At 41.9% G+C, this 10,813-nt stretch overlaps 1 pseudogene; it reads left to right on the top strand.

Moving 5' to 3' along the window:
• Positions 1 to 1,006: 1,006 nt before the first annotated feature.
• LOC109555551 (tubulin alpha-1B chain pseudogene) lies at positions 1,007 to 2,498 on the top strand (annotated as a pseudogene).
• Positions 2,499 to 10,813: the final 8,315 nt, after the last annotated feature.

Raw genomic sequence — 10,813 nt, 5'->3', positions numbered from 1 at the left:
ATATATATCAAAATGTCAAAGTATTGATATATCAATGTATATCAAGAAAGCAGTATAATGTACACATATGTATCAATAACCTCACATATGCAGATGACGTCACCCTTATGGCAGAAAGTGAAGAGGAACTGAAGAGCCTCTTGATGAAAGTGAAAGAGGAGAGTTAAAAAGCTGGCTTAAAACTCAACATTCAAAAAATGAAGATCATGGCATCTGGTCCATCACTTCATGGCAAATAGATGGGGAAACAATGGAAACAGTGAGAGACTTTATTTTGGGGGGCTCCAAAAATCACTGCAGATGGTGGCTGTAGCCATTAAATTAAAAGATGCTTGCTCCTTGGAAGAAAAGCTATGACCAACCTAGACAGCATATTAAAAGCAGAAAAATTACTTTGCCAACAAAGGTCCATCTAGTCAAAGCTATGATTTTCCCAGTAGTCATGTATGGATGTGAGAGTTGGACTATAAAGAAAGCTGAGCACCAAAGAATTGATGCTTTTGAACTGTGGTGTTGGAGAAGACTCTTGAGAGTCCCTTGGACTGCAAGGAGATCCAACCAGTCCATCCTCAAGGAAATCAGTCCTGAATATTCATTGGAAAGACTGATGCTGAAGCTGAAACTCCAAAACTTTGGCCACCTGATGCGAAGAACTGACTCATTGGAAAAGACCGTGATGCTGGGAAAGACTGAAGGCAGGAGGAGAAGGGGATGACACGGGATGAGATGGTTGGATGGCATCACCGATTCAATGGACATGAGTTTGAGCAAGCTCTAGGAGTTCATGATGGACAGGGAAGCCTGGTGTGCTGTAGTCCATGGGGTTACAAAGAGTTGGACACGACTGAGCAACTGAACTGAACTGAACTGAACTGATATATCTACCAACTAGATTCGAGTTAAAATTTTGCCATGCTAGTGTGTTACTTACCTCTTAGCTTATCAGGAACAATAACCGGGACCCATGTCTACTCCTGTTTCCTGTGCCTGCTGACCCGTAACCACCATGCGTGTGTGCATCTCCATCCACATTGGCCAGGATGGTGTCCAGATTGGCAATGCTTTCTAGGAGCTCTACAGCCTCATGGCCAGATGCCAAGTGACAATATTGGGGGAGGAGACTCCTTCAAAACCTTCTTCAGTGAGACAGGTGCTGGCAAGCATGTGCTTAGGGCAATATTTGTAGACATGTAACCCACAGTCATTGATGAGATTCTCACTGGCACCTACCGCCAGCTCTTCCACCCTGAGCAGCTCATCACAGGCAAAGAAGATGCTGCCAATAACTATGCCCAAGGTCACTGCACCATTGGCAAGGAGATCATTGACCTCTTCTTGGACCAAATTCGGAAACTGGCTGACTAGGGCACAGGTCTTCAGGGCTTCTTGGTTTTCCACAGCTTTGGTGGGGGAACTGGTTCTAGGTTCACCTCCCTGCTGATGGAACGTCTCTGTCGATTATAGCAAGAAGTCCAAGCTGGAGTTATCCATTTACCCAGCCCCCCAGGTTTCCACAGCTGTATTTGAGCCCTACAACATCCTCACCACACCCCACCCTGGAGCACTCTGTGCCTTCATGGTAGACAATGAGGCCATCTATGACATCTGTTGTAGAAATCTTGACACTGAGCACCCAACCTACATGAATCTTAACTACCTTATTAGCCAGATAGGGTCCTTCATCACTGCTTCCCTGAGGTTTGATGAAGCCCTGAATGTGGATCTGACAGAGTTCCAGACAAACCTGGTGCCCTATCCCCGCATCCACTTCCCTCTGGCCACATATGCCCCTGTCATCTCTGCTGAGAAAACCTACCATGAACAGCTTTTCTGTAGCAGAGATCACCAATGCTTGCTTTGAGCCAACCAGCCGGATGATGAAATGTGACCCTCACCATGGTAAATACATGGCCTTCTGCCTGTTGTACCATGGCAATGTGATTCCCAAAGATGTCAATGCTGTCATTGCCACCATCAAGACCAAGCACAGCATCCAGTTTGTGCCCCACTGGCTTCAAGGTTGGCAGTAATTACCAGCCTCCCACTGTGGTACTTGGCAGAGTCCTAGCCAAAGTACAGTGAGCTGTGTCCATGCTGAGCAACACCACAGCCATTGCTGAGGCCTGGGCTTGCCTGGACCACAAGTTTGACCTGATGTATGCCAAGCGTGCCTTTGTTCACTGGTACGTGGGTGAGGGCATGGAGGAAGGAGAGTTTTCTGAGGCCCAGGAGGACATGGCTGCCCTTGAGAAGGATTGTGAGGAGGTTGGTGTGGATTCTGTTGAGGTAGAGGGAGAGGAAGAAGGAGAGGAATACTAATTACCATTCCTTTGAGTGCTGCAGCATGTCATACTCAGCTTCAGCATTAGTTGACAGGTATAAAAACTTTCTGACTAGATTGTCTTCAGTTTCAACTATGATCATGTATTGCTTTTCCATGTGTGTCTGTAAGACTTATGTCCTGTCTCAAAAGTAAAGATTTTAAGAAAGAAAAAAAATTTATTTTGACCTAATAGTCTTTTCTATCAAGTATCATGATATCACACTCCTGATGTTTTTGAACATGTATCTCCCAAGAATAAGGATATTTTCTTATATCACCACAATGCCATTTCACACCTAAGAAAAGTAATGATATTTCCTTTAAAATATCTACTATGTAATCCATATTCAAATCTCCTCAATTGTCCAAATGTGTTTTATACAGCTACTTTTATTTCAAAAAATGATCCAAAGTTAATGAAATGCATTTTTTTGTAATTTCTTTGTTGTTGTTTTTTAACCTAAAACTGTCTCCATGTCTTTTAAATTTGCATTTCAATGACTTTGAAGAGGGAAGATCAATTTGTAGCCCTGTAGAATGTCTTCCATCTTTCTGGATTTGACTGTTTCCTTGTGGTATCATTTAACTTATTCTCCTAGACACTCCCATGCAAAAGGTTGAAAGACAATAATATTTCATATGCTGTTTACTTCATACTGTGTCATACAAGGAGTACAAAATATCAGACTGCCACGCTCTTAGTGTCATTAAATTTGATTCCTGACTTAAAATGACAACCACCAGATTTCTCCATTGCAAAGGTACACTTTTCCCTTTATAACAAGCAAATTATCTCTGAGGTAACAATTTGGACCATGCAACAAACCTATTTATCAACAGCTTGACATTTAATGGTTTTGCCATCCATTGATAACCTCTTTCTGAATCAATTGTGTCACTACCATTTGCACAATGGTGACTTTATAATTTGATCATCCATTATATTTATCAGTTGTAATTCTTAAGAAGCTTCTCTGTTCACTTAAAATAAGAGAAATACTTAACTTTTTTTCGAATTACAAATCTTTGGAGAAAAAGTTAATGCAAAGATCATCATCAGGCAGGTTTGATCCCTGGTGGGGGAAGTAAGATCCCACAAGCCAAGGGGCATGGCCCCCCAAAAAAGTCATTTTTAATGCTGGCAAATGAATGGTTTTTCTTTCTCTTTCTTGTTTTTATTATCAATATAAATGTATGAATTTTGTCCTTCTCCAGGGGATCTTCCTGACCCAGGAATCAAACCCAGGTCTCCCGCATTGCAGGCAAATTCTCTACCAGCTGAGCCACCAGGGGAGCCCTTACTTATTTATAATCAATTATATTTATCATCATCATCATTAATGTGTGGCTGAACTACACTGATTCCATTTTGTCAGTTCCATTTTGATACCAGCCTGCAGTCTTTACCCCTTCCCCTTTCCACATAACTGGGCTTTAGCTTACTCAGAAGGAATGCACTCAAGCCAGAGAAGTTCCCTGTCAACTTCTACTCTTGCCTTCATCTGATCTGAAAAGTGGAAGAGTGCCTTTTGCTGAAACAGATGGTTAATGGTCATGAGACACCTCCCACCCCAGGGAGAACCCCTCTAGTTTCCATCCATGCAGATGTGTTTCTCCCTAGTAGTCAGATTCTATTTTTAGCTTTGGCCCATTTAAATTCTCCTGTACCCCTTTCTGCAGTGTGGAGTGCAGCTGTGAATGCCTCTGGATGATCATCTGCCCAGTCCTGCCTGTATGTAAGTTACCCACAATAAACTTCATAATTGTACTTTATGGAGTAGCTTGCTTCATTTTTCAAAGTTCCTTCTCATTTTGGGGGATATTATTCAACATCTCCACCTCCCAGCCATTATCATTACTTGATGCTCAAATTGCTCAGTCAAATTGGCCAGTGGGAACACCTTCAGTATGATGCCGATCTTAGAGGTTCCTTATTTTTGTTTTGCTCTCTGCCAGAAGGCAACCCAGGCTTATCTTAAACATTTTCTGCCTTAGGTCTGGAGTCAGCTATCTCTCCAAGAAGCCTTGATTCCTTTTAGTGAGAAATAGAATTCAGAAACCAAAATGTAGGTGCTAAATGTTCTCATTGCTGTTGGGTGCACAGGCATGGAGTCTAGACCAGGGGTCAGAAAACAGCAAACTATGGACCTTAAACTACTGCCTGTTTTTGTAAATAAAATTTTCCTGGAACTTAGTCATGCTCATTTGTTTACACATTGTCTGTGGCTGCTTTCACACACTAAGAACAGAGTTGAATACTTGCAATAGAAACAATATGACCTGCAAAGCCTGAACTGTTTACTATCTAGCCATTTACAGAAAAAGTTTGCCAACCCTGGTGTAAACATGTAGAAATTATATTTTACTGTAATAACATTCTATGTTTTTAATTCAAATTGGACCTCAAGTGATTTCTTAATGCCTTTGATTTTTATATTTGTTCCTCTGCTTGACTGAAATTCTTGATTCTTAATAAAATGAACATACTTACATATTTTGCTTTTCCCTACAGTAGATAAAAATAGTTTCAAAATTGCAATGTCAGTATTACTTCTGAAAATAAAATGACTGAGGAAAGTTTAAGATGTCTTTGTAGCCTTTTATGTCTTTATGATATATTCCACCAAGAATGTACAGTATTGTGCTCAAGTCATTTAAAATAAATCTTTTCTCTGTGGGTAATGCTACTGATTTGATATACTCTAAAGGTTCATCTATTTCACTTCATATTTAATTTTGGGATTTGCTTTACATACTTTTTTATACTGATATTATTTTGGAATATGTAAAGCACAATTCTAAAAGAGAATTTTAACAGGCTTATTAGAAATTAATAAATTAAGACTATAAAACACCAGTAGGAAACTATAGGAGACTTAGGCAATACAATTAGCAAGCTTGAGAAAGCTATCTAGTTAAATTCATGAAGTTAATACAGTCTTGATATCAATAACAAAAAAGAGAGTGTAGAAAAAGTATAGGCCAATCACACTTACAAAGACTGGTATTCAAACCTCTAACTACAAAAAAAATTAGCAAACCAAATTCAGTGGTATGTGTGTGTTAGGTATTTGATAGATGGGTAGATAGACAGATAGACAGGGAAGCAATATGACATGGAAGCTGAAACAGTAGACTATGAAGCCAGAATGCATAAATTTTGAATCTCAAGTTTCACTAATTACTATCTGTGTAACTCAAGTAAATCATTTAACTTTTCTTTTCCTTAGTTTCTTCCTGTGCAAAATGGAGATAATAATAGTAACTATCCTATAGGGTTGTTGCAAGGCATCAGTCAATTAGCATATGTAAAATACCTCACACAGAGAGTGTTATATCAGGGTCTGCTGCTATTGTTTCTGTTTTTATTATATCCATAGGGTGGTTGCCGCTCATAGTTTCCACCCAGAGTTAGCCATTCTTGAGGTTAAGGGCTCCAGTGATGTATGAGGGACATAAGACTAGGTTAAGAGTTCTGACTTGAAAACAGTAAAATGATGGGGATTTCCCACAGAGTGCAGAGTGGTAGACCTCACCTCCCCAAATCTGTCTCGTCCACTTATAGGGACAACAGTGATGACACCAGGAAGCCAAACAGATGAAGCCACGTCACCTAAGTGCCCCAGCCAGTGTCCCATGTCTGGAAGGCAATGTATTAATAGCACGGTGTTAAGGAGAGAGGAAAGCTGAGCACTGAAGAATTGATGCTTTTGAACTGTGGTGTTGGAGAAGACTCTTGACAGTCCCTTGGACTGCAAGGAGTTCCAACCAGTCCATTCTAAAGGAGATCAGCCCTGAGTGTTCTTTGGAAGGAATGATGCTAAAGCTGAAACTCCAGTACTTTGGCCACCTCATGCGAAGAGTTGACTCGTTGGAAAAGACTCTGATGCTGGGAGGGACTGGGAGCAGGAGGAGAAGGGGACAACAGAGGATGAGATGGCTGGATGGCATCACCGACTCTATGGATGTGAGTTTGAGTGAACTCCGGGAGTTGGTGATGGACAGGGAGGCCTGGCGTGCTGCAATTCATGGGGTCGCAAAGAGTCGGACACGGCTGAGCAACTGAACTGAACTGAACTGAAGGAGAGAGGATTCTAGATTCAGAGTGCCTGAGTTTAAAACCTGACTCTATTGTATTCAAAGCATTACCTATTGCAAGATTCTTAATCTTGCTAAGTCTCACTCTGCCTATCTCTAAAACAGAAATTATATTAGTATTACATCATTGATTTGCAGGGATTAAATAAAATAATACATGCCAATCACTTAGTGCCTGGCTCTAAGTGTTAACTATCATTATTATTCTCTACACTGTTTATGAACTTGTCATCCTAGCATTGCCTTTAGCAATGAGGACCGTTTTCCTCTCTCCTGGTCCTGAGGAAACGGCAGTGGTGGACAACAGGAGAGATTTCAGTAGCCACACAGATTCAGAAAGTTAGAACTGGAGGAAGGGTCCTCAGTGAGTTCCCCGCCAGGCTCGCCTCTGTAAGTTGGGATGGTGCATGCACTAAGCGGGCGCGGCGGGAGAGTAAGGCTGAGCATTTGGCTTGAATTGCTCTGAAAAGGGAAATCTGATAAGGGAGATAGCTGCATGGACTCCTATTACATATAGCCCTGGAGATCTTTTCCTCCTTCGGCTAGGCAGCAGCTCTTCCTTTCAATCACGTGACTTGAGAGATGCCAGCTCCCGATCAGTTACACAAACAGGGGCTGCTTCTCATTTTTCCCCTCTTGTTATCAACATCAGACTCTCAGTATTGCAGTGACCTGCTCAGAGGGCCTCAGACGGTTTCCAGAGTTCCCTGTGCTTGGCTGGAATCTGAGCTGCAGATGACAGAAAGCCAAATGAAATTGCTTATGCCAAAGAGGATTTGTTGAAAGCGCTGAGGGGAGCTCCGAGAAGCAAGTGATTTGCTAAACAAACAAGAGTCACAGAGGCAAAATCAGGACAGCTCCAGGGACCTCATACATTGGAAAGAAGTTCCTCAGAACCAGCGTTCGTCTCTGCAGCTGTACTCCATGTTTCTCTCTGCATCTGTGACATTCTCTCCGCCCAGCTTTTGCCCAGAAGCTGAGACCAAGGCCCTGGCAGCTTTGGGGTCCACATACATTCAAAGTGACCTCTTTCTATTTTTGTTCTAATTAAAAACTCCTGGAGGCCACGGGCCCATCTTAGGTCACAAGTTCATCCCTGAGTCCCCTCACTGTGGCCAGGGATCAGGCCAGTTTAGTCAGGTGCCACCTCTAGCCAATCACTGTGGTAGAGGAGGTGGGGTCTGTCAGAAGATGACAATTCCCCTTTGACCCTAGGGTTAAAGGAGCATCTCCCAGAAGAAAGCAGAGTCTTGCATCAGAAGAAAGGAGGGAGGGCGCTGGGCAAAAGAAATGAATAGATAACCCTCCAGTCTCATTAGAGACACAAATCTAATCCTTGATCCCTCATACTAATCAACATGACTTCCACAGCCATTTCAGATGAATATTCATAATGCAGCAAGTCCTGATTCAACAATATATGAGAAAACGTTTCCACATCCGTGAACATTATCCCTTTAAGTGTTAAAGTGTGTTCCTTTAGATAATTTTCTATAGTTTCTTTATAATATGGCAGGAACAATTGTTCCTGCTTTTATAAAAAGTGTGTCTTGAGCAAAATTTAACCCTGACTTGTCACCAAGTAAAAGTTATCAATGATTGCATATTACTGATGTTCTCCTGGACTGTTGAGGACTATAGAGCTATTTGCCCATGTACCATGGGCACCAGACTAACATGTGCTGATTTCTGAGGTTGTTTCTCAGTTTTTGGTCTCCTGTTCTCAGATGTTATTCCCCACAGTCACTGTGCCTGTCTCTAGCATCTTTTCCCCTTAAATACTTCCTCCCTTGCTTATTTGCCAATTCTAATCCACCATGCTGTGGGAAATCAGATGACCAAAAATGTTACAATATTGTGTAAAGTATTTTCAAATTCAGAAGCTAAAATTTACTTCTCTGTGAAGAAACAGCCTCTGAAAGACAGCTGAGGAACTCGTCCATGAATAAATTATGAGAGCTTTTTAACACTCATCAAAAACAACAAGTATTTCTACATACTTGTCATTTCCTTCCCTAGGTTCACTTGTCTTAGTTCACAGATGTATACTAGGTGATTGAGGTACCAAAAGTATGACTTTATAAGAACTGAGATATTTCTTGACTACTTTTCTTCATATTAGCTTTTTTCTAGATTCCATTCTCTTCTTCCCATTTTTAAATATCCAGTTGTCTGTGAGTCCTCACTCCACTATTTTGGAGTAATGGCCTGAATATTTATTTCCAAGAAGTCAAAAACATAGAACATACCCCACCCCCCACCTTAAATCAGCAAATGAATATGCAGAAAAAAATAGCATTAAAATATACACTGACCCATCAGCTTCCTGTCATGGAGAAAGAAAATTATATAGAGATGACTTTTTCTGTAAATAAATCACTATTAAGTGCTGTGATGTCAAAATGAACAGAGAGCGGTGCCAAATTCAGGAAAGTGATGAAAACATTTCCTTGTGGGAAAAGAAAGCCCACAACAACCAAAATTGCCACTGAATTGAGAAAAGATCTTTCCCATAGATAATAAAAAGAGGAGAAAAAAATCAGCCCCTTCTCTGCTCCTAAATGAGGGTCAGTTGAAATGACTATGGCCGACATGTCCCAGAAATGAAGACCTAAACTGAAAATTTCGTATCCAAAAATAACAAGTCTGGCTCTGCTTACATCTGGCTAAACAAGTCAGATTGGTGGATTCAGGGAAAAATAAAACAGATTGTATGACAGAATTAAGTAGGTATTCCAGTTCCTCAGCTGTGTAATAAATCACCCCAAAACTTAGTCGTTTAAAATAGCAACATTTATCTTGCTTACAAATTTGCAATCTAAGCAGGGCTCAGAAGGGACGACTGGTCCCTGTTCTGCTCCGTGTCAGCTGAGGTGACTCAAAGGCCAGCTCCATTTGGCATGAACAAGGGTGGCGCAAAGACTGGGGCCGGGATCCATCCAAAGCTCACCCACTCACACGTCTGGAGGTTGAGGCTGAGGAGACTCACACAGCTGTGGGTTGACACAGCTGTTGCTCCTTGGGCATCTCTCTCCACCTCTGTGTAGTCACTCTAGCATGGAGGCCTCTGGCAGCCAGAATTCTTATGTGATGGGTTTGGTATCCCAAGGCAAGAGTCTCGAGAGAGCAACAACCTGGCAGAAGCTATATTACCTTTTATGACCTACCATCAACAGTCACCCAAGGTCACTTTCTCCACATTCTATCCATTGGATGTGAGTCGTCATGGGCCACCTCACATTCAAGGGGAGGGGAGAGACTCCACCTTGGAGGTTGTAGTGTCCAATAATTTGTGGGAACTGTTTTTTTCCGTAATTTTTAAAAATTGAGGTATGTCAGTTTACAATGTTGAATTAGTTTCAAGTGTACAGCAAAGTGATTCAGTTATACATATAAATATTCTTTTTCAGATTCTTTTCCCTTACAAATTATTACAAAATATTCAGTAGAGTTTCCCGTGCTATACAGTAGGTCCTTGTTGTTTATCTATTTTATGTATAGTACTGTGTGTATGTTAATCCTAACCTCCTAATTTATCTGTCCCCCCTTCCCGATTGGTAACCATAAGTTTGTTTTCTATGTCTGTGAGTCTATTTCTGCTTTGTATATAAGTTAATTTGTATCATTTTTTTAGATTCTGCATATAAGTGACATCATATGATATTTGCCTTTCTCTATCTGGCTTACTTCACTTAGTATGATAAACTCCAGTACTTTGGCCACCTCATGCGGAGAGTTGACTCATTGGAAAAGACTCTGATGCTGGGAGGGATTAGGGGCAAGAGGAGAAGGGGACGACAGAGGATGAGATGGCTGGATGGCATCACTGACTCGATGGACGTGAGTCTGAGTGAACTCCGGGAGTTGGTGATGGACAGGGAGGCCTGGCGTGCTGCGATTCATGGGGTCGCAAAGAGGAGGACACGACTGAGCGACTGATCTGATCTGATCTGATTTGGCTTACTTCACTTAGTATGATATTCTCTAGGTCCACCCAAGTTGCTGCAAAGAACACTTTAAAACACTAGTGGGTGACTCTGTCTGCCTGAGGAAGTTCAGTTCAGTTCAGTCACTCAGCCATGTCCAACTCTTTGCGACCCCATGAACTGCAGCGCACCAGGCCTCCCTGTCCATCACCATCTCCCCGAGTTCACCCAAACTCACGTCCATCGAGTCGGTGATGCCATCCAGCCATCTCATTCTCTGCTGTCCCCTTCTCCTCCTGCCCCCACTCCCTCCCAGCATCAGAGTCTTTTCCAATGAGTCAACTCTTCGCATGAGGTGGCCAAAGTACTGGAGTTTCAGCTTTAGCATCATTCCTTCCAAAGAACACCCAGGACTGATCTCCTTCAGAATGGACTGGTTGGATCTCCTTGCAGTCCAAGGGACTCT

The sequence above is a fragment of the Bos indicus genome, chromosome X (genome assembly GCF_029378745.1).
Source record: "Bos indicus isolate NIAB-ARS_2022 breed Sahiwal x Tharparkar chromosome X, NIAB-ARS_B.indTharparkar_mat_pri_1.0, whole genome shotgun sequence".
NCBI lineage: Eukaryota > Metazoa > Chordata > Mammalia > Artiodactyla > Bovidae > Bos > Bos indicus.
This window is presented reverse-complemented; position numbering and strand designations above follow the sequence as displayed.